The sequence below is a fragment of the Pseudophryne corroboree genome, unplaced genomic scaffold (assembly GCF_028390025.1).
Source record: "Pseudophryne corroboree isolate aPseCor3 unplaced genomic scaffold, aPseCor3.hap2 scaffold_1232, whole genome shotgun sequence".
Classification (NCBI taxonomy): Eukaryota; Metazoa; Chordata; class Amphibia; order Anura; family Myobatrachidae; genus Pseudophryne; species Pseudophryne corroboree.
In genome coordinates, this window is record NW_026967858.1 from 101,449 (window position 1) to 121,457 (window position 20,009).

The 20,009-nt window shown below is 38.0% G+C and overlaps 29 non-coding genes across 29 annotated transcripts; all 29 read right to left on the reverse strand.

Moving 5' to 3' along the window:
* Positions 1-60: 60 nt before the first annotated feature.
* Positions 61-133, reverse strand: TRNAF-AAA (transfer RNA phenylalanine (anticodon AAA)). Its single transcript has one exon. It is a non-coding gene; the product is annotated as a tRNA-Phe (tRNA).
* Positions 134-943: 810 nt separating this feature from the next.
* On the reverse strand, positions 944-1,016 carry TRNAF-AAA (transfer RNA phenylalanine (anticodon AAA)). The gene has a single exon. It is a non-coding gene; the product is annotated as a tRNA-Phe (tRNA).
* An 812-nt stretch (positions 1,017-1,828) lies between these two features.
* TRNAF-GAA (transfer RNA phenylalanine (anticodon GAA)) lies at positions 1,829-1,901 on the reverse strand. Its single transcript has one exon. It is a non-coding gene; the product is annotated as a tRNA-Phe (tRNA).
* Positions 1,902-2,715: 814 nt separating this feature from the next.
* Positions 2,716-2,788, reverse strand: TRNAC-GCA (transfer RNA cysteine (anticodon GCA)). The gene has a single exon. It is a non-coding gene; the product is annotated as a tRNA-Cys (tRNA).
* A 142-nt stretch (positions 2,789-2,930) lies between these two features.
* On the reverse strand, positions 2,931-3,003 carry TRNAF-AAA (transfer RNA phenylalanine (anticodon AAA)). Its single transcript has one exon. It is a non-coding gene; the product is annotated as a tRNA-Phe (tRNA).
* Positions 3,004-3,600: 597 nt separating this feature from the next.
* TRNAF-GAA (transfer RNA phenylalanine (anticodon GAA)) lies at positions 3,601-3,674 on the reverse strand. The gene has a single exon. It is a non-coding gene; the product is annotated as a tRNA-Phe (tRNA).
* Positions 3,675-4,487: 813 nt separating this feature from the next.
* On the reverse strand, positions 4,488-4,560 carry TRNAF-GAA (transfer RNA phenylalanine (anticodon GAA)). Its single transcript has one exon. It is a non-coding gene; the product is annotated as a tRNA-Phe (tRNA).
* Positions 4,561-5,372: 812 nt separating this feature from the next.
* Positions 5,373-5,445, reverse strand: TRNAF-GAA (transfer RNA phenylalanine (anticodon GAA)). The gene has a single exon. It is a non-coding gene; the product is annotated as a tRNA-Phe (tRNA).
* An 811-nt stretch (positions 5,446-6,256) lies between these two features.
* On the reverse strand, positions 6,257-6,329 carry TRNAF-GAA (transfer RNA phenylalanine (anticodon GAA)). Its single transcript has one exon. It is a non-coding gene; the product is annotated as a tRNA-Phe (tRNA).
* Positions 6,330-7,142: 813 nt separating this feature from the next.
* TRNAF-GAA (transfer RNA phenylalanine (anticodon GAA)) lies at positions 7,143-7,215 on the reverse strand. The gene has a single exon. It is a non-coding gene; the product is annotated as a tRNA-Phe (tRNA).
* An 815-nt stretch (positions 7,216-8,030) lies between these two features.
* TRNAF-GAA (transfer RNA phenylalanine (anticodon GAA)) lies at positions 8,031-8,103 on the reverse strand. Its single transcript has one exon. It is a non-coding gene; the product is annotated as a tRNA-Phe (tRNA).
* Positions 8,104-8,916: 813 nt separating this feature from the next.
* On the reverse strand, positions 8,917-8,989 carry TRNAF-GAA (transfer RNA phenylalanine (anticodon GAA)). Its single transcript has one exon. It is a non-coding gene; the product is annotated as a tRNA-Phe (tRNA).
* An 815-nt stretch (positions 8,990-9,804) lies between these two features.
* TRNAF-GAA (transfer RNA phenylalanine (anticodon GAA)) lies at positions 9,805-9,877 on the reverse strand. Its single transcript has one exon. It is a non-coding gene; the product is annotated as a tRNA-Phe (tRNA).
* Positions 9,878-10,687: 810 nt separating this feature from the next.
* Positions 10,688-10,760, reverse strand: TRNAF-GAA (transfer RNA phenylalanine (anticodon GAA)). The gene has a single exon. It is a non-coding gene; the product is annotated as a tRNA-Phe (tRNA).
* An 813-nt stretch (positions 10,761-11,573) lies between these two features.
* TRNAF-GAA (transfer RNA phenylalanine (anticodon GAA)) lies at positions 11,574-11,646 on the reverse strand. The gene has a single exon. It is a non-coding gene; the product is annotated as a tRNA-Phe (tRNA).
* Positions 11,647-12,461: 815 nt separating this feature from the next.
* On the reverse strand, positions 12,462-12,534 carry TRNAF-GAA (transfer RNA phenylalanine (anticodon GAA)). The gene has a single exon. It is a non-coding gene; the product is annotated as a tRNA-Phe (tRNA).
* Positions 12,535-13,345: 811 nt separating this feature from the next.
* Positions 13,346-13,418, reverse strand: TRNAF-AAA (transfer RNA phenylalanine (anticodon AAA)). Its single transcript has one exon. It is a non-coding gene; the product is annotated as a tRNA-Phe (tRNA).
* Positions 13,419-14,232: 814 nt separating this feature from the next.
* On the reverse strand, positions 14,233-14,305 carry TRNAF-GAA (transfer RNA phenylalanine (anticodon GAA)). The gene has a single exon. It is a non-coding gene; the product is annotated as a tRNA-Phe (tRNA).
* Positions 14,306-14,447: 142 nt separating this feature from the next.
* On the reverse strand, positions 14,448-14,520 carry TRNAF-GAA (transfer RNA phenylalanine (anticodon GAA)). Its single transcript has one exon. It is a non-coding gene; the product is annotated as a tRNA-Phe (tRNA).
* A 142-nt stretch (positions 14,521-14,662) lies between these two features.
* Positions 14,663-14,735, reverse strand: TRNAF-GAA (transfer RNA phenylalanine (anticodon GAA)). Its single transcript has one exon. It is a non-coding gene; the product is annotated as a tRNA-Phe (tRNA).
* A 597-nt stretch (positions 14,736-15,332) lies between these two features.
* TRNAF-AAA (transfer RNA phenylalanine (anticodon AAA)) lies at positions 15,333-15,405 on the reverse strand. The gene has a single exon. It is a non-coding gene; the product is annotated as a tRNA-Phe (tRNA).
* Positions 15,406-15,750: 345 nt separating this feature from the next.
* TRNAF-GAA (transfer RNA phenylalanine (anticodon GAA)) lies at positions 15,751-15,823 on the reverse strand. The gene has a single exon. It is a non-coding gene; the product is annotated as a tRNA-Phe (tRNA).
* Positions 15,824-16,635: 812 nt separating this feature from the next.
* On the reverse strand, positions 16,636-16,708 carry TRNAF-GAA (transfer RNA phenylalanine (anticodon GAA)). Its single transcript has one exon. It is a non-coding gene; the product is annotated as a tRNA-Phe (tRNA).
* Positions 16,709-17,522: 814 nt separating this feature from the next.
* Positions 17,523-17,595, reverse strand: TRNAF-GAA (transfer RNA phenylalanine (anticodon GAA)). Its single transcript has one exon. It is a non-coding gene; the product is annotated as a tRNA-Phe (tRNA).
* A 142-nt stretch (positions 17,596-17,737) lies between these two features.
* TRNAF-GAA (transfer RNA phenylalanine (anticodon GAA)) lies at positions 17,738-17,810 on the reverse strand. The gene has a single exon. It is a non-coding gene; the product is annotated as a tRNA-Phe (tRNA).
* Positions 17,811-17,952: 142 nt separating this feature from the next.
* On the reverse strand, positions 17,953-18,025 carry TRNAF-GAA (transfer RNA phenylalanine (anticodon GAA)). Its single transcript has one exon. It is a non-coding gene; the product is annotated as a tRNA-Phe (tRNA).
* Positions 18,026-18,622: 597 nt separating this feature from the next.
* Positions 18,623-18,695, reverse strand: TRNAF-AAA (transfer RNA phenylalanine (anticodon AAA)). The gene has a single exon. It is a non-coding gene; the product is annotated as a tRNA-Phe (tRNA).
* Positions 18,696-19,040: 345 nt separating this feature from the next.
* TRNAF-GAA (transfer RNA phenylalanine (anticodon GAA)) lies at positions 19,041-19,113 on the reverse strand. The gene has a single exon. It is a non-coding gene; the product is annotated as a tRNA-Phe (tRNA).
* Positions 19,114-19,925: 812 nt separating this feature from the next.
* TRNAF-GAA (transfer RNA phenylalanine (anticodon GAA)) lies at positions 19,926-19,998 on the reverse strand. The gene has a single exon. It is a non-coding gene; the product is annotated as a tRNA-Phe (tRNA).
* Between the last annotated feature and the right edge of the window lie 11 nt (positions 19,999-20,009).

Sequence of the window (20,009 nt, forward strand, 5' to 3'; positions counted from 1 at the left end):
AACACGGCAGTTTCTGCTGCTAAATTGCTATTCTGTAACAAAAAAAACAGCAACTAAATATGCCGAAACCCGGGATAGAACCAGAGACCTTTAGATCTTTAGTCTAACGCTCTCCCAACTGAGCTATTTCGGCTAATTGTGACAGATGTGAAGTCGTATTTGGGGTTTTAGGTTGGGAAAAAAAGAGCATCAAGTGTTCTTGAAGAGCAACACCTTATAATGAAAGATTCTGCTGGTAAATTGCTATTCTGTAATGAAAATACAGCTACTAAACATGCCAAAACCCGGGATCGAACCAGGGACTTATAGATCTTCAGTCTAATGCTCTCCCAAATGAGCTATTGCAGCTACGTCTGACATTTGGAAAGTCTTTTTTGGTGTTTAGGATAAGGCAAACTGAAAGAACATCAAGTGTCCTAGAGGGCGAAACCTGAAAATAAACGTTTCTGCTGCTAAATTTCTTTTTGCTGAATTGCTACTCAGTAACAAAATGCAAACACCCAAACATGTGGAAACCCACGATCGTACTAGGGATTTTAAGGTCTTCAGTCTATTGCTCTCACAACTGAGCTATTTTGGCAAGCTATACTGATAAGAATGTCTTTTTTTTGAGCTAAAGATTTTGCAAACTGAAATAACATAAAATGTTTTTCAAGATCAAAAACTGAAAACAACAGTTTTTGCTGCTAAATTGCTATTCAGTAGCAAAAGCAAACACCCAACCATGCTAAACCCCAGGATTGAACAAGACACCCTTAGATCTTCAGTCTAATGTTGTCACAACTGAGCTATTTCGCCAAGCTCTACTAATAAGAAATTCTTTTATTGGGGCTAATAATAATGCAAACTGTAATAACATGAAATGAACTTGAAGACCAGAACCTGAACACGGCAGTTTCTGCTGCTAAATTGCTATTCTGTAACAAAAAACAGCAACTAAACATGCAGAAACCCGGGATCGAACCAGGGACCTTTAGATCTTTAGTCTAACGCTCTACCAACTGAGCTATATTGGCTAATTGTGAAAAATGTGAAGCCGTATTTGGGGTTTTAGGCTGGGGAAAAAAAGAGCATTAAGTGTTCTTGATGAACAACACCTGATAATGAAAGATTCTGCTGGTAAATTGCTATTCTGTAACAAAAATACAGCAACTAAACATGCCGAATCCTGGGATCGAACCCAGGAGCTTTAGATCTTCAGTTTAATGCTCTCACAAAAGAGCTATTGTTTGTAAGTCTGACGTTTAGAAAGTCTTTTTTGGTGTTTAAGATAAGGCAAACTGAAAGAACATCAAGTGTCCTAGAGGGCGAAACCTGAAAATAAACGTTTCTGCTGCTAAATTTCTATTTGCTGAATTGCTACTCAGTAACAAAATGCAAACACCCAAACATGTGGAAACCCACGATCGTACTAGGGATTTTAAGGTCTTCAGTCTATTGCTCTCACAACTGAGCTATTTTGGCAAGCTATACTGATAAGAATGTCTTTTTTTGGAGCTAAAGATTTTGCAAACTGAAATAACATAAAATGTTTTTCAAGATCACAAACTGAAAACAACAGTTTTTGCTGCTAAATTGCTATTCAGTAGCAAAAGCAAACACCCAACCATGCTAAACCCCAGGATTGAACAAGACACCCTTAGATCTTCAGTCTAATGTTCTCACAACTGAGCTATTTCGCCAAGCTCTACTAATAAGAAATTCTTTTATTGGGGCTAATAATAATGCAAACTGTAATAACATGAAATGATCTTGAAGACCAGAACCTGAATACGGCTGTTTCTGCTGCTAAATTGCTATTCTGTAACAAAAAAACAGCAACTAAATATGCCAAAACCCGGGATCGAACCAGGGACCTTTAGATCTTCAGTCTAACGCTCTCCCAACTGAGCTATTTTGGCTAATTGTGAAAGATGTCAAGCCGTATTTGGGGTTTTAGGCAGGGGAAAAAAAGAGCATTAAGTGTTCTTGATGAACAACACCTGATAATGAAAGATTCTGCTGGTAAATTGCTATTCTGTAACAAAAATACAGCAACTAAACATGCCGAATCCTGGGATCAAACCCAGGACCTTTAGATCTTCAGTTTAATGTTCTCACAAAAGAGCTATTGCGTGTAAGTCTGACGTTTAGAAAGTCTTTTTTGGTGTTTAAGATAAGGCAAACTGAAAGAACATCAAGTGTCCTAGAGGGCGAAACCTGAAAATAAACGTTTCTGCTGCTAAATTTCTTTTTGCTGAATTGCTACTCAGTAACAAACTGCAAACACCCAAACATGTGGAAACCCACGATCGTACTAGGGATTTTAAGGTCTTCAGTCTATTGCTCTCACAACTGAGCTATTTTGGCAAGCTATACTGATAAGAATGTCTTTTTTTAGGAGCTAAAGATTTTGCAAACTGAAATAACATAAAATGCTTTTCAAGATCAAAACCTGAACACAACAGTTTTTGCTGCTAAATTGCTATTCAGTAGCAAAAGCAAACACCCAACCATGCTAAACCCCAGGATTGAACAAGACACCCTTAGATCTTCAGTCTAATGTTGTCACAACTGAGCTATTTCGCCAAGCTCTACTAATAAGAAATTCTTTTATTGGGGCTAATAATAATGCAAACTGTGATAACATGAAATGTTCTTGAAGACCAGATCCTGAACACGGCAGTTTCTGCTGCTAAATTGCTATTCTGTAACAAAAAAAACAGCAACTAAATATGCCGAAACCCGGGATAGAACCAGGGACCTTTAGATCTGCAGTCTAACGCTCTCCCAACTGAGCTATTTCGGCTAATTGTGACAGATGTGAAGTCGTATTTGGGGTTTTAGGTTGGGAAAAAAAGAGCATCAAGTGTTCTTGAAGAGCAACACCTTATAATGAAAGATTCTGCTGGTAAATTGCTATTCTGTAACAAAAATACAGCTACTAAACATGCCGAAACCCGGGATCGAACCAGGGACTTATAGATCTTTAGTCTAATGCTCTCCCAAATGAGCTATTGCAGCTACGTCTGACATTTGGAAAGTCTTTTTTGGTGTTTAAGATAAGGCAAACTGAAAGAACATCAAGTGTCCTAGAGGGCGAAACCTGAAAATAAACGTTTCTGCTGCTAAATTTCTTTTTGCTGAATTGCTACTCAGTAACAAAATGCAAACACCCAAACATGTGGAAACCCACGATCGTACTAGGGATTTTAAGGTCTTCAGTCTATTGCTCTCACAACTGAGCTATTTTGGCAAGCTATACTGATAAGAATGTCTTTTTTTGGAGCTAAAGATTTTGCAAACTGAAATAACATAAAATGTTTTTCAAGATCAAAAATTGAAAACAACAGTTTTTGCTGCTAAATTGCTATTCAGTAGCAAAAGCAAACACCCAACCATGCTAAACCCCAGGATTGAACAAGACACCCTTAGATCTTCAGTCTAATGTTGTCACAACTGAGCTATTTCGCCAAGCTCTACTAATAAGAAATTCTTTTATTGGGGCTAATAATAATGCAAACTGTAATAACATGAAATGTTCTTGAAGACCAGAACCTGAACACGGCAGTTTCTGCTGCTAAATTGCTATTCTGTAACAAAAAAAACAGCAACTAAATATGCCGAAACCCGGGATCGAACCAGGGACCTTTAGATCTTCAGTCTAACAGCTCTCCCAACTGAGCTATTTCGGCTAATTGTGACAGATGTGAAGTCGTATTTGGGGTTTTAGGTTGGGAAAAAAAGAGCATCAAGTGTTCTTGAAGAACAACACCTTATAATGAAAGATTCTGCTGGTAAATTGCTATTCTGTAACAAAAATACAGCTACTAAACATGCCGAAACCCGGGATCGAACCAGGGACTTATAGATCTTCAGTCTAATGCTCTCCCAAATCAGCTTTTGCAGCTACGTCTGACATTTGGAAAGTCTTTTTTGGTGTTTAAGATAAGGCAAACTGAAAGAACATCAAGTGTCCTAGAGGGCGAAACCTGAAAATAAACGTTTCTGCTGCTAAATTTCTTTTTGCTGAATTGCTACTCAGTAACAAAATGCAAACACCCAAACATGTGGAAACCCACGATCGTACTAGGGATTTTAAGGTCTTCAGTCTATTGCTCTCACAACTGAGCTATTTTGGCAAGCTATACTGATAAGAATGTCTTTTTTTGGAGCTAAAGATTTTGCAAACTGAAATAGCATAAAATGTTTTTCAAGATCAAAAACTGAAAACAACAGTTTTTGCTGCTAAATTGCTATTCAGTAGCAAAAGCAAACACCAAACCATGCTAAACCCCAGGATTGAACAAGACACCCTTAGATCTTCAGTCTAATGTTCTCACAACTGAGCTATTTCGCCAAGCTCTACTAATAAGAAATTATTTTATTGGGGCTAATAATAATGCAAACTGTAATAACATGAAATGTTCTTGAAGACCAGAACCTGAACACGGCAGTTTCTGCTGCTAAATTGCTATTCTGTAACAAAAAAAAACAGCAACTAAATATGCCGAAACCCGGAATCGAACCAGGGACCTTTATATCTTCAGTCTATTGCTCTCCCAACTGAGCTATTTCGGCTAATTGTGACAGATGTGAAGTCGTATTTGGGGTTTTAGGTTGGGAAAAAAAGAGCATCAAGTGTTCTTGAAGAGCAACACCTGATAATAAAAGATTCTGCTGGTAAATTGCTATTCTGTAACAAAAATACAGCTACTAAACATGCCGAAACCCGGGATCGAACCAGTGACTTATAGATCTTCAGTCTAATGCTCTCCCAAATGAGCTATTGCAGCTACGTCTGACATTTGGAAAGTCTTTTTTGGTGTTTAAGATAAGGCAAACTGAAAGAACATCAAGTGTCCTAGAGGGCGAAACCTGAAAATAAACGTTTCTGCTGCTAAATTTCTTTTTGCTGAATTGCTACTCAGTAACAAAATGCAAACACCCAAACATGTGGAAACCCACGATCGTACTAGGGATTTTAAGGTCTACAGTCTATTGCTCTCACAACTGAGCTATTTTGGCAAGCTATACTGATAAGAATGTCTTTTTTTGGAGCTAAAGATTTTGCAAACTGAAATAACATAAAATGTTTTTCAAGATCAAAAATTGAAAACAACAGTTTTTGCTGCTAAATTGCTATTCAGTAGCAAAAGCAAACACCCAACCATGCTAAACCCCAGGATTGAACAAGACACCCTTAGATCTTCAGTCTAATGTTGTCACAACTGAGCTATTTCGCCAAGCTCTACTAATAAGAAATTCTTTTATTGGGGCTAATAATAATGCAAACTGTAATAACATGAAATGTTCTTGAAGACCAGAACCTGAACACGGCAGTTTCTGCTGTTAAATTGCTATTCTGTAACAAAAAAACCAGCAACTAAATATGCCGAAACCCAGGATCGAACCAGGGACCTTTAGATCTTCAGTCTAACGCTCTCCCAACTGAGCTATTTCGGCTAATTGTGACAGATGTGAAGTCGTATTTGGGGTTTTAGGTTGGGAAAAAAAGAGCATCAAGTGTTCTTGAAGAGCAACATCTGATAATAAAAGATTCTTCTTGTAAATTGCTATTCTGTAACAAAAATACAGCTACTAAACATGCCGAAACCTGGGATCGAACCAGTGACTTATAGATCTTCAGTCTAATGCTCTCCCAAATGAGCTATTGCAGCTACGTCTGACATTTGGAAAGTCTTTTTTGGTGTTTAAGATAAGGCAAACTGAAAGAACATCAAGTGTCCTAGAGGGCGAAACCTGAAAATAAACGTTTCTGCTGCTAAATTTCTTTTTGCTGAATTGCTACTCAGTAACAAAATGCAAACACCCAAACATGTGGAAACCCACGATCGTACTAGGGATTTTAAGGTCTTCAGTCTATTGCTCTCACAACTGAGCTATTTTGGCAAGCTATACTGATAAGAATGTCTTTTTTTGGAGCTAAAGATTTTGCAAACTGAAATAGCATAAAATGTTTTTCAAGATCAAAAACTGAAAACAACAGTTTTTGCTGCTAAATTGCTATTCAGTAGCAAAAGCAAACACCCAACCATGCTAAACCCCAGGATTGAACAAGACACCCTTAGATCTTCAGTCTAATGTTCTCACAACTGAGCTATTTCGCCAAGCTCTACTAATAAGAAATTCTTTTATTGGGGCTAATAATAATGCAAACTGTAATAACATGAAATGATCTTGAAGACCAGAACCTGAACATGGCAGTTTCTGCTGCTAAATTGCTATTCTGTAACAAAAAAACAGCAACTAAATATGCCGAAACCCGGGATCGAACCAGGGACCTTTAGATCTTCAGTCTAACGCTCTCCCAACTGAGCTATTTCGGCTAATTGTGAAAGATGTCAAGCTGTATTTGGGGTTTTAGGCTGGGGAAAAAAAGAGCATTAAGTGTTCTTGATGAACAACACCTGATAATGAAAGATTCTGCTGGTAAATTGCTATTCTGTAACAAAAATACAGCAACTAAACATGCCGAATCCTGGGATCGAACCCAGGAGCTTTAGATCTTCAGTTTAATGCTCTCACAAAAGAGCTATTGCGTGTAAGTCTGACGTTTAGAAAGTCTTTTTTGGTGTTTAAGATAAGGCAAACTGAAAGAACATCAAGTGTCCTAGAGGGCGAAACCTGAAAATGAAAGTTTCTGCTGCTAAATTTCTTTTTGCTGACTTGCTACTCAGTAACAAACTGCAAACACCCAAACATGTGGAAACCCACGATCGTACTAGGGATTTTAAGGTCTTCAGTCTATTGCTCTCACAACTGAGCTATTTTGGCAAGCTATACTGATAAGAATGTCTTTTTGTAGGAGCTAAAGATTTTGCAAACTGAAATAACATAAAATGCTTTTCAAGATCAAAACCTGAACACAACAGTTTTTGCTGCTAAATTGCTATTCAGTAGCAAAAGCAAACACCCAACCATGCTAAACCCCTGGATTGAACAAGACACCCTTAGATCTTCAGTCTAATGTTGTCACAACTGAGCTATTTTGCCAAGCTCTACTAATAAGAAATTATTTTATTGGGGCTGATAATAATGCAAACTGTAATAACATGAAATGTTCTTGAAGACCAGAACCTGAACACGGCAGTTTCTGCTGCTAAATTGCTATTCTGTAACAAAAAAACAGCAACTAAATATGCCGAAACCCGGGATCGAACCAGGGACCTTTAGATCTTCAGTCTAACGCTCTCCCAACTGAGCTATTTTGGCTAATTGTGAAAGATGACAAGCTGTATTTGGGGTTTTAGGCTGGGGAAAAAAAGAGCATTAAGTGTTCTTGATGAACAACACCTGATAATGAAAGATTCTGCTGGTAAATTGCTATTCTGTAAAAAAAATACAGCAACTAAACATGCCGAATCCTGGGATCGAACCCAGGAGCTTTAGATCTTCAGTTTAATGCTCTCACAAAAGAGCTAGTGCGTGTAAGTCTGACGTTTAAAAAGTCTTTTTTGGTGTTTAAGATAAGGCAAACTGAAAGAACATCAAGTGTCCTAGAGGGCGAAACCTGAAAGTGAAAGTTTCTGCTGCTAAATTTCTTTTTGCTGACTTGCTACTCAGTAACAAACTGCAAACACCCAAACATGTGGAAACCAACGATCGTACTAGGGATTTTAAGGTCTTCAGTCTATTGCTCTCACAACTGAGCTATTTTGGCAAGCTATACTGATAAGAATATCTTTTTTAGGAGCTAAAGATTTTGCAAACTGAAATAACATAAAATGCTTTTCAAGATCAAAACCTGAACACAACAGTTTTTGCTGCTAAATTGCTATTCAGTAGCAAAAGCAAACACCCAACCATGCTAAACCCCAGGATTGAACAAGACACCCTTAGATCTTCAGTCTAATGTTGTCACAACTGAGCTATTTCGCCAAGCTCTACTAATAAGAAATGATTTTATTGGGGCTAATAATAATGCAAACTGTAAAAACATGAAATGTTCTTGAAGACCAGAACCTGAACACGGCAGTTTCTGCTGCTAAATTGCTATTCTGTAACAAAAAAAAAACAGCAACTAAATATGCCGAAACCCGGGATCGAACCAGGGACCTTTAGATCTTCAGTCTAACGCTCTCCCAACTGAGCTATTTCGGCTAATTGTGACAGATGTGAAGTCGTATTTGGGGTTTTAGGTTGGGAAAAAAAGAGCATCAAGTGTTCTTGAAGAGCAACACCTTATAATGAAAGATTCTGCTGGTAAATTGCTATTCTGTAACAAAAACACAGCTACTAAACATGCCGAAACCCGGGATCGAACCAGGGACTTATAGATCTTCAGTCTAATGCTCTCCCAAATCAGCTTTTGCAGCTACGTCTGACACTTGGAAAGTCTTTTTTGGTGTTTAAGATAAGGCAAACTGAAAGAACATCAAGTGTCCTAGAGGGCGAAACCTGAAAATAAACGTTTCTGCTGCTAAATTTCTTTTTGCTGAATTGCTACTCAGTAACAAAATGCAAACACCCAAACATGTGGAAACCCACGATCGTACTAGGGATTTTAAGGTCTTCAGTCTATTGCTCTCACAACTGAGCTATTTTGGCAAGCTATACTGATAAGAATGTCTTTTTTTAGGAGCTAAAGATTTTGCAAACTGAAATAACATAAAATGCTTTTCAAGATCAAAACCTGAACACAACAGTTTTTGCTGCTAAATTGCTATTCAGTAGCAAAAGCAAACACCCAACCATGCTAAACCCCAGGATTGAACAAGACACCCTTAGATCTTCAGTCTAATGTTGTCACAACTGAGCTATTTCGCCAAGCTCTACTAATAAGAAATTATTTTATTGGGGCTAATAATAATGCAAACTGTAATAACATGAAATGTTCTTGAAGACCAGAACCTGAACACGGCAGTTTCTGCTGCTAAATTGCTATTCTGTAACAAAAAAAACAGCAACTAAATATGCCGAAACCCGGGATCGAACCAGGGACCTTTAGATCTTCAGTCTAACGCTCTCCCAACTGAGCTATTTCGGCTAATTGTGACAGATGTGAAGTCGTATTTGGGGTTTTAGGCTGGGGAAAAAAAGAGCATTAAGTGTTCTTGATGAACAACACCTGATAATGAAAGATTCTGCTGGTAAATTGCTATTCTGTAAAAAAAATACAGCAACTAAACATGCCGAATCCTGGGATCGAACCCAGGAGCTTTAGATCTTCAGTTTAATGCTCTCAGAAAAGAGCTAGTGCGTGTAAGTCTGACGTTTAAAAAGTCTTTTTTGGTGTTTAAGATAAGGCAAACTGAAAGAACATCAAGTGTCCTAGAGGGCGAAACCTGAAAATGAAAGTTTCTGCTGCTAAATCTCTTTTTGCTGACTTGCTACTCAGTAACAAACTGCAAACACCCAAACATGTGGAAACCCACGATCGTACTAGGGATTTTAAGGTCTTCAGTCTATTGCTCTCACAACTGAGCTATTTTGGCAAGCTATACTGATAAGAATATCTTTTTTTAGGAGCTAAAGATTTTGCAAACTGAAATAACATAAAATGCTTTTCAAGATCAAAACCTGAACACAACAGTTTTTGCTGCTAAATTGCTATTCAGTAGCAAAAGCAAACACCCAACCATGCTAAACCCCAGGATTGAACAAGACACCCTTAGATCTTCAGTCTAATGTTGTCACAACTGAGCTATTTCGCCAAGCTCTACTAATAAGAAATGATTTTATTGGGGCTAATAATAATGCAAACTGTAAAAACATGAAATGTTCTTGAAGACCAGAACCTGAACACGGCAGTTTCTGCTGCTAAATTGCTATTCTGTAACAAAAAAAAACAGCAACTAAATATGCCGAAACCCGGGATCGAACAAGGGACCTTTAGATCTTCAGTCTAACGCTCTCCCAACTGAGCTATTTCGGCTAATTGTGACAGATGTGAAGTCGTATTTGGGGTTTTAGGTTGGGAAAAAAAGAGCATCAAGTGTTCTTGAAGAGCAACACCTTATAATGAAAGATTCTGCTGGTAAATTGCTATTCTGTAACAAAAATACAGCTACTAAACATGCCGAAACCCGGGATCGAACCAGGGACTTATAGATCTTCAGTCTAATGCTCTCCCAAATCAGCTTTTGCAGCAACGTCTGACACTTGGAAAGTCTTTTTTGGTGTTTAAGATAAGGCAAACTGAAAGAACATCAAGTGTCCTAGAGGGCGAAACCTGAAAATAAACGTTTCTGCTGCTAAATTTCTTTTTGCTGAATTGCTACTCAGTAACAAAATGCAAACACCCAAACATGTGGAAACCCACGATCGTACTAGGGATTTTAAGGTCTTCAGTCTATTGCTCTCACAACTGAGCTATTTTGGCAAGCTATACTGATAAGAATGTCTTTTTTGGAGCTAAAGATTTTGCAAACTGAAATAGCATAAAATGTTTTTCAAGATCAAAAACTGAAAACAACAGTTTTTGCTGCTAAATTGCTATTCAGTAGCAAAAGCAAACACCCAACCATGCTAAACCCCAGGATTGAACAAGACACCCTTAGATCTTCAGTCTAATGTTCTCACAACTGAGCTATTTCGCCAAGCTCTACTAATAAGAAATTCTTTTATTGGGGCTAATAATAATGCAAACTGTAATAACATGAAATGATCTTGAAGACCAGAACCTGAACACGGCAGTTTCTGCTGCTAAATTGCTATTCTGTAACAAAAAAACAGCAACTAAATATGCCGAAACCCGGGATCGAACCAGGGACCTTTAGATCTTCAGTCTAACGCTCTCCCAACTGAGCTATTTCGGCTAATTGTGAAAGATGTCAAGCTGTATTTGGGGTTTTAGGCTGGGGAAAAAAAGAGCATTAAGTGTTCTTGATGAACAACACCTGATAATGAAAGATTCTGCTGGTAAATTGCTATTCTGTAACAAAAATACAGCAACTAAACATGCCGAATCCTGGGATCGAACCCAGGAGCTTTAGATCTTCAGTTTAATGCTCTCACAAAAGAGCTATTGCGTGTAAGTCTGACGTTTAGAAAGTCTTTTTTGGTGTTTAAGATAAGGCAAACTGAAAGAACATCAAGTGTCCTAGAGGGCGAAACCTGAAAATGAAAGTTTCTGCTGCTAAATTTCTTTTTGCTGACTTGCTACTCAGTAACAAACTGCAAACACCCAAACATGTGGAAACCCACGATCGTACTAGGGATTTTAAGGTCTTCAGTCTATTGCTCTCACAACTGAGCTATTTTGGCAAGCTATACTGATAAGAATGTCTTTTTGTAGGAGCTAAAGATTTTGCAAACTGAAATAACATAAAATGCTTTTCAAGATCAAAACCTGAACACAACAGTTTTTGCTGCTAAATTGCTATTCAGTAGCAAAAGCAAACACCCAACCATGCTAAACCCCAGGATTGAACAAGACACCCTTAGATCTTCAGTCTAATGTTGTCACAACTGAGCTATTTCGCCAAGCTCTACTAATAAGAAATTATTTTATTGGGGCTAATAATAATGCAAACTGTAATAACATGAAATGTTCTTGAAGACCAGAACCTGAACACGGCAGTTTCTGCTGCTAAATTGCTATTCTGTAACAAAAAAACAGCAACTAAATATGCCGAAACCCGGGATCGAACCAGGGACCTTTAGATCTTCAGTCTAACGCTCTCCCAACTGAGCTATTTTGGCTAATTGTGAAAGTTGACAAGCTGTATTTGGGGTTTTAGGCTGGGGAAAAAAAGAGCATTAAGTGTTCTTGATGAACAACACCTGATAATGAAAGATTCTGCTGGTAAATTGCTATTCTGTAAAAAAAATACAGCAACTAAACATGCCGAATCCTGGGATCGAACCCAGGAGCTTTAGATCTTCAGTTTAATGCTCTCACAAAAGAGCTAGTGCGTGTAAGTCTGACGTTTAAAAAGTCTTTTTTGGTGTTTAAGATAAGGCAAACTGAAAGAACATCAAGTGTCCTAGAGGGCGAAACCTGAAAGTGAAAGTTTCTGCTGCTAAATTTCTTTTTGCTGACTTGCTACTCAGTAACAAACTGCAAACACCCAAACATGTGGAAACCCACGATCGTACTAGGGATTTTAAGGTCTTCAGTCTATTGCTCTCACAACTGAGCTATTTTGGCAAGCTATACTGATAAGAATATCTTTTTTTAGGAGCTAAAGATTTTGCAAACTGAAATAACATAAAATGCTTTTCAAGATCAAAACCTGAACACAACAGTTTTTGCTGCTAAATTGCTATTCAGTAGCAAAAGCAAACACCCAACCATGCTAAACCCCAGGATTGAACAAGACACCCTTAGATCTTCAGTCTAATGTTGTCACAACTGAGCTATTTCGCCAAGCTCTACTAATAAGAAATGATTTTATTGGGGCTAATAATAATGCAAACTGTAAAAACATGAAATGTTCTTGAAGACCAGAACCTGAACATGGCAGTTTCTGCTGCTAAATTGCTATTCTGTAACAAAAAAAAACAGCAACTAAATATGCCGAAACCCGGGATCGAACCAGGGACCTTTAGATCTTCAGTCTAACGCTCTCCCAACTGAGCTATTTCGGCTAATTGTGACAGATGTGAAGTCGTATTTGGGGTTTTAGGTTGGGAAAAAAAGAGCATCAAGTGTTCTTGAAGAGCAACACCTTATAATGAAAGATTCTGCTGGTAAATTGCTATTCTGTAACAAAAATACAGCTACTAAACATGCCGAAACCCAGGATCGAACCAGGGACTTATAGATCTTCAGTCTAATGCTCTCCCAAATGAGCTATTGCAGCTACGTCTGACATTTGGAAAGTCTTTTTTGGTGTTTAAGATAAGGCAAACTGAAAGAACATCAAGTGTCCTAGAGGGCGAAACCTGAAAATAAACGTTTCTGCTGCTAAATTTCTTTTTGCTGAATTGCTACTCAGTAACAAAATGCAAACACCCAAACATGTGGAAACCCACGATCGTACTAGGGATTTTAAGGTCTTCAGTCTATTGCTCTCACAACTGAGCTATTTTGGCAAGCTATACTGATAAGAATGTCTTTTTTTGGAGCTAAAGATTTTGCACACTGAAATAACATAAAATGTTTTTCAAGATCAAAAACTGAAAACAACAGTTTTTGCTGCTAAATTGCTATTCAGTAGCAAAAGCAAACACCCAACCATGCTAAACCCTAGGATTGAACAAGACACCCTTAGATCTTCAGTCTAATGTTCTCACAACTGAGCTATTTCGCCAAGCTCTACTAATAAGAAATTCTTTTATTGGGGCTAATAATAATGCAAACTGTAATAACATGAAATGAACTTGAAGACCAGAACCTGATCACGGCAGTTTCTGCTGCTAAATTGCTATTCTGTAACAAAAAAACAGCAACTAAATATGCAGAAACCCGGGATCGAACCAGGGACCTTTAGATCTTTAGTCTAACGCTCTACCAACTGAGCTATTTCGGCTAATTGTGAAAAATGTGAAGCCGTATTTGGGGTTTTAGGCTGGGGAAAAAAAGAGCATTAAGTGTTCTTGATGAACAACACCTGATAATGAAAGATTCTGCTGGTAAATTGCTATTCTGTAACAAAAATACAGCAACTAAACATGCCGAATCCTGGGATCGAACCCAGGAGCTTTAGATCTTCAGTTTAATGCTCTCACAAAAGAGCTATTGTTTGTAAGTCTGACGTTTAGAAAGTCTTTTTTGGTGTTTAAGATAAGGCAAACTGAAAGAACATCAAGTGTCCTAGAGGGCGAAACCTGAAAATGAAAGTTTCTGCTGCTAAATTTCTTTTTGCTGACTTGCTACTCAGTAACAAACTGCAAACACCCAAACATGTGGAAACCCACGATCGTACTAGGGATTTTAAGGTCTTCAGTCTATTGCTCTCACAACTGAGCTATTTTGGCAAGCTATACTGATAAGAATGTCTTTTTTTAGGAGCTAAAGATTTTGCAAACTGAAATAACATAAAATGCTTTTCAAGATCAAAACCTGAACACAACAGTTTTTGCTGCTAAATTGCTATTCAGTAGCAAAAGCAAACACCCAACCATGCTAAACCCCAGGATTGAACAAGACACCCTTAGATCTTCAGTCTAATGTTGTCTCAACTGAGCTATTTCGCCAAGCTCTACTAATAAGAAATTATTTTATTGGGGCTAATAATAATGCAAACTGTAATAACATGAAATGTTCTTGAAGACCAGAACCTGAACACGGCAGTTTCTGCTGCTAAATTGCTATTCTGTAACAAAAAAAACAGCAACTAATTATGCCGAAACCCGGGATCGAACCAGGGACCTTTAGATCTTCAGTCTAACGCTCTCCCAACTGAGCTATTTCGGCTAATTGTGACAGATGTGAAGTCGTATTTGGGGTTTTAGGTTGGGAAAAAAAGAGCATCAAGTGTTCTTGAAGAGCAACACCTGATAATAAAAGATTCTGCTGGTAAATTGCTATTCTGTAACAAAAATACAGCTACTAAACATGCCGAAACCCAGGATCGAACCAGGGACCTTTAGATCTTCAGTCTAACGCTCTCCCAACTGAGCTATTTCGGCTAATTGTGACAAATGTGAAGTCGTATTTGGGGTTTTAGGTTGGGAAAAAAAGAGCATTAAGTGTTCTTGAAGAGCAACACCTTATAATGAAAAATTCTGCTGGTAAATTGCTATTCTGTAACAAAAATACAGCTACTAAACATGCCGAAACCCGGGATCGAACCAGGGACTTTTAGATCTTCAGTCTAATGCTCTCCCAAATGAGCTATTGCAGCTACGTCTGACATTTGGAAAGTCTTTTTTGGTGTTTAAGATAAGGCAAACTGAAAGAACATCAAGTGTCCTAGAGGGCGAAACCTGAAAATAAACATTTCTGCTGCTAAATTTCTTTTTTGCTGAATTGCTACTCAGTAACAAAATGCAAACACCCAAACATGTGGAAACCCACGATCGTACTAGGGATTTTAAGGTCTTCAGTCTATTGCTCTCACAACTGAGCTATTTTGGCAAGCTATACTGATAAGAATGTCTTTTTTTGGAGCTAAAGATTTTGCAAACTGAAATAACATAAAATGTTTTTCAAGATCAAAAACTGAAAACAACAGTTTTTGCTGCTAAATTGCTATTCAGTAGCAAAAGCAAACACCCAACCATGCTAAACCCCAGGATTGAACAAGACACCCTTAGATCTTCAGTCTAATGTTCTCACAACTGAGCTATTTCGCCAAGCTCTACTAATAAGAAATTCTTTTATTGGGGCTAATAATAATGCAAACTGTAATAACATGAAATGAACTTGAAGACCAGAACCTGAACACGGCAGTTTCTGCTGCTAAATTGCTATTCTGTAACAAAAAAACAGCAACTAAATATGCCAAAACCCGGGATCAAACCAGGGACCTTTAGATCTTTAGTCTAACGCTCTACCAACTGAGCTATATCGGCTAATTGAGAAAAATGTGAAGCCGTATTTGGGGTTTTAGGCTGGGGAAAAAAAGAGCATTAAGTGTTCTTGATGAACAACACCTGATAATGAAAGATTCTGCTGGTAAATTGCTATTCTGTAACAAAAATACAGCAACTAAACATGCCGAATCCTGGGACCGAACCCAGGAGCTTTAGATCTTCAGTTTAATGCTCTCACAAAAGAGCTATTGTTTGTAAGTCTGACGTTTAGAAAGTCTTTTTTGGTGTTTAAGATAAGGCAAACTGAAAGAAGACCAGAACCTGAACACGGCAGTTTCTGCTGCTAAATTGCTATTCTGTAACAAAAAAAACAGCAACTAAATATGCCGAAACCCGGGATCGAACCAGGGACCTTTAGATCTTCAGTCTAACGCTCTCCCAACTGAGCTATTTCGGCTAATTGTGACAGAAGTGAAGTCGTATTTGGGGTTTTAGGTTGGGAAAAAAAAGAGCATCAAGTGTTCTTGAAGAGCAACACCTGATAATAAAAGATTCTGCTGGTAAATTGCTATTCTGTAACAAAAATACAGCTACTAAACATGCCGGAACCCGGGATCGAACCAGGGACTTATAGATCTTCAGTCTAATGCTCTCCCAAATGAGCTATTGCAGCTACGTCTGACATTTGGAAAGTCTTTTTTGGTGTTTAAGATAAGGCAAACTGAAAGAACATCAAGTGTCCTAGAGGGCGAAACCTGAAAATAAACGTTTCTGCTGCTAAATTTCTTTTTGCCGAATTGCTACTCAGTAACAAAATGCAAACACCCAAACATGTGGAAACCCACGATCGTACTAGGGATTTTAAGGTCTTCAGTCTATTGCTCTCACAACTGAGCTATTTTGGCAAGCTATACTGATAAGAATGTCTTTTTTTGGAGCTAAAGATTTTGCAAACTGAAATAACATAAAATGTTTTTCAAGATCAAAAACTGAAAACAACAGTTTTTGCTGCTAAATTGCTATTCAGTAGCAAAAGCAAACACCCAACCATGCTAAACCCCAGGATTGAACAAGACACCCTTAGATCTTCAGTCTAATGTTGTCACAACTGAGCTATTTCGCCAAGCTCTACTAATAAGAAATTCTTTTATTGGGGCTAATAATAATGCAAACTGTAATAACATGAAATGATCTTGAAGACCAGAACCTGAACACGGCAGTTTCTGCTGCTAAATTGCTATTCTGTAACAAAAAAACAGGAACTAAATATGCCGAAACCCGGGATCGAACCAGGAACCTTTAGCTCTTCAGTCTAACGCTCTCCCAACTGAGCTATTTCGGCTAATTGTGAAAGATGTGAAGCTGTATTTGGGGTTTTAGGCTGGGGAAAAAAAGAGCATTAAGTGTTCTTGATGAACAACACCTGATAATGAAAGATTCTGCTGGTAAATTGCTATTCTGTAACAAAAATACAGCAACTAAACATGCCGAATCCTGGGATCGAACCCAGGAGCTTTAGATCTTCAGTTTAATGCTCTCACAAAAGAGCTATTGCGTGTAAGTCTGACGTTTAGAAAGTCTTTTTTGGTGTTTAAGATAAGGCAAACTGAAAGAACATCAAGTGTCCTAGAGGGCGAAACCTGAAAATGAAAGTTTCTGCTGCTAAATTTCTTTTTGCTGACTTGCTACTCAGTAACAAACTGCAAACACCCAAACATGTGGAAACCTACGATCGTACTAGGGATTTTAAGGTCTTCAGTCTATTGCTCTCACAACTGAGCTATTTTGGCAAGCTATACTGATAAGAATGTCTTTTTTTAGGAGCTAAAGATTTTGCAAACTGAAATAACATAAAATGCTTTTCAAGATCAAAACCTGAACACAACAGTTTTTGCTGCTAAATTGCTATTCAGTAGCAAAAGCAAACACCCAACCATGCTAAACCCCAGGATTGAACAAGACACCCTTAGATCTTCAGTCTAATGTTGTCACAACTGAGCTATTTCGCCAAGCTCTACTAATAAGAAATTATTTTATTGGGGCTAATAATAATGCAAACTGTAATAACATGAAATGTTCTTGAAGACCAGAACCTGAACACGGCAGTTTCTGCTGCTAAATTGCTATTCTGTAACAAAAAAAACAGCAACTAATTATGCCGAAACCCGGGATCGAACCAGGGACCTTTAGATCTTCAGTCTAACGCTCTCCCAACTGAGCTATTTCGGCTAATTGTGACAGATGTGAAGTCGTATTTGGGGTTTTAGGTTGGGAAAAAAAGAGCATCAAGTGTTCTTGAAGAGCAACACCTGATAATAAAAGATTCTGCTGGTAAATTGCTATTCTGTAACAAAAATACAGCTACTAAACATGCCGAAACCCAGGATCGAACCAGGGACCTTTAGATCTTCAGTCTAACGCTCTCCCAACTGAGCTATTTCGGCTAATTGTGACAAATGTGAAGTCGTATTTGGGGTTTTAGGTTGGGAAAAAAAGAGCATTAAGTGTTCTTGAAGAGCAACACCTTATAATGAAAAATTCTGCTGGTAAATTGCTATTCTGTAACAAAAATACAGCTACTAAACATGCCGAAACCCGGGATCGAACCAGGGACTTTTAGATCTTCAGTCTAATGCTCTCCCAAATGAGCTATTGCAGCTACGTCTGACATTTGGAAAGTCTTTTTTGGTGTTTAAGATAAGGCAAACTGAAAGAACATCAAGTGTCCTAGAGGGCGAAACCTGAAAATAAACATTTCTGCTGCTAAATTTCTTTTTTGCTGAATTGCTACTCAGTAACAAAATGCAAACACCCAAACATGTGGAAACCCACGATCGTACTAGGGATTTTAAGGTCTTCAGTCTATTGCTCTCACAACTGAGCTATTTTGGCAAGCTATACTGATAAGAATGTCTTTTTTTGGAGCTAAAGATTTTGCAAACTGAAATAACATAAAATGTTTTTCAAGATCAAAAACTGAAAACAACAGTTTTTGCTGCTAAATTGCTATTCAGTAGCAAAAGCAAACACCCAACCATGCTAAACCCCAGGATTGAACAAGACACCCTTAGATCTTCAGTCTAATGTTCTCACAACTGAGCTATTTCGCCAAGCTCTACTAATAAGAAATTCTTTTATTGGGGCTAATAATAATGCAAACTGTAATAACATGAAATGAACTTGAAGACCAGAACCTGAACACGGCAGTTTCTGCTGCTAAATTGCTATTCTGTAACAAAAAAACAGCAACTAAATATGCCAAAACCCGGGATCAAACCAGGGACCTTTAGATCTTTAGTCTAACGCTCTACCAACTGAGCTATATCGGCTAATTGAGAAAAATGTGAAGCCGTATTTGGGGTTTTAGGCTGGGGAAAAAAAGAGCATTAAGTGTTCTTGATGAACAACACCTGATAATGAAAGATTCTGCTGGTAAATTGCTATTCTGTAACAAAAATACAGCAACTAAACATGCCGAATCCTGGGACCGAACCCAGGAGCTTTAGATCTTCAGTTTAATGCTCTCACAAAAGAGCTATTGTTTGTAAGTCTGACGTTTAGAAAGTCTTTTTTGGTGTTTAAGATAAGGCAAACTGAAAGAAGACCAGAACCTGAACACGGCAGTTTCTGCTGCTAAATTGCTATTCTGTAACAAAAAAAACAGCAACTAAATATGCCGAAACCCGGGATCGAACCAGGGACCTTTAGATCTTCAGTCTAACGCTCTCCCAACTGAGCTATTTCGGCTAATTGTGACAGAAGTGAAGTCGTATTTGGGGTTTTAGGTTGGGAAAAAAAAGAGCATCAAGTGTTCTTGAAGAGCAACACCTGATAATAAAAGATTCTGCTGGTAAATTGCTATTCTGTAACAAAAATACAGCTACTAAACATGCCGGAACCCGGGATCGAACCAGGGACTTATAGATCTTCAGTCTAATGCTCTCCCAAATGAGCTATTGCAGCTACGTCTGACATTTGGAAAGTCTTTTTTGGTGTTTAAGATAAGGCAAACTGAAAGAACATCAAGTGTCCTAGAGGGCGAAACCTGAAAATAAACGTTTCTGCTGCTAAATTTCTTTTTGCCGAATTGCTACTCAGTAACAAAATGCAAACACCCAAACATGTGGAAACCCACGATCGTACTAGGGATTTTAAGGTCTTCAGTCTATTGCTCTCACAACTGAGCTATTTTGGCAAGCTATACTGATAAGAATGTCTTTTTTTGGAGCTAAAGATTTTGCAAACTGAAATAACATAAAATGTTTTTCAAGATCAAAAACTGAAAACAACAGTTTTTGCTGCTAAATTGCTATTCAGTAGCAAAAGCAAACACCCAACCATGCTAAACCCCAGGATTGAACAAGACACCCTTAGATCTTCAGTCTAATGTTGTCACAACTGAGCTATTTCGCCAAGCTCTACTAATAAGAAATTCTTTTATTGGGGCTAATAATAATGCAAACTGTAATAACATGAAATGATCTTGAAGACCAGAACCTGAACACGGCAGTTTCTGCTGCTAAATTGCTATTCTGTAACAAAAAAACAGGAACTAAATATGCCGAAACCCGGGATCGAACCAGGAACCTTTAGCTCTTCAGTCTACCGCTCTCCCAACTGAGCTATTTCGGCTAATTGTGAAA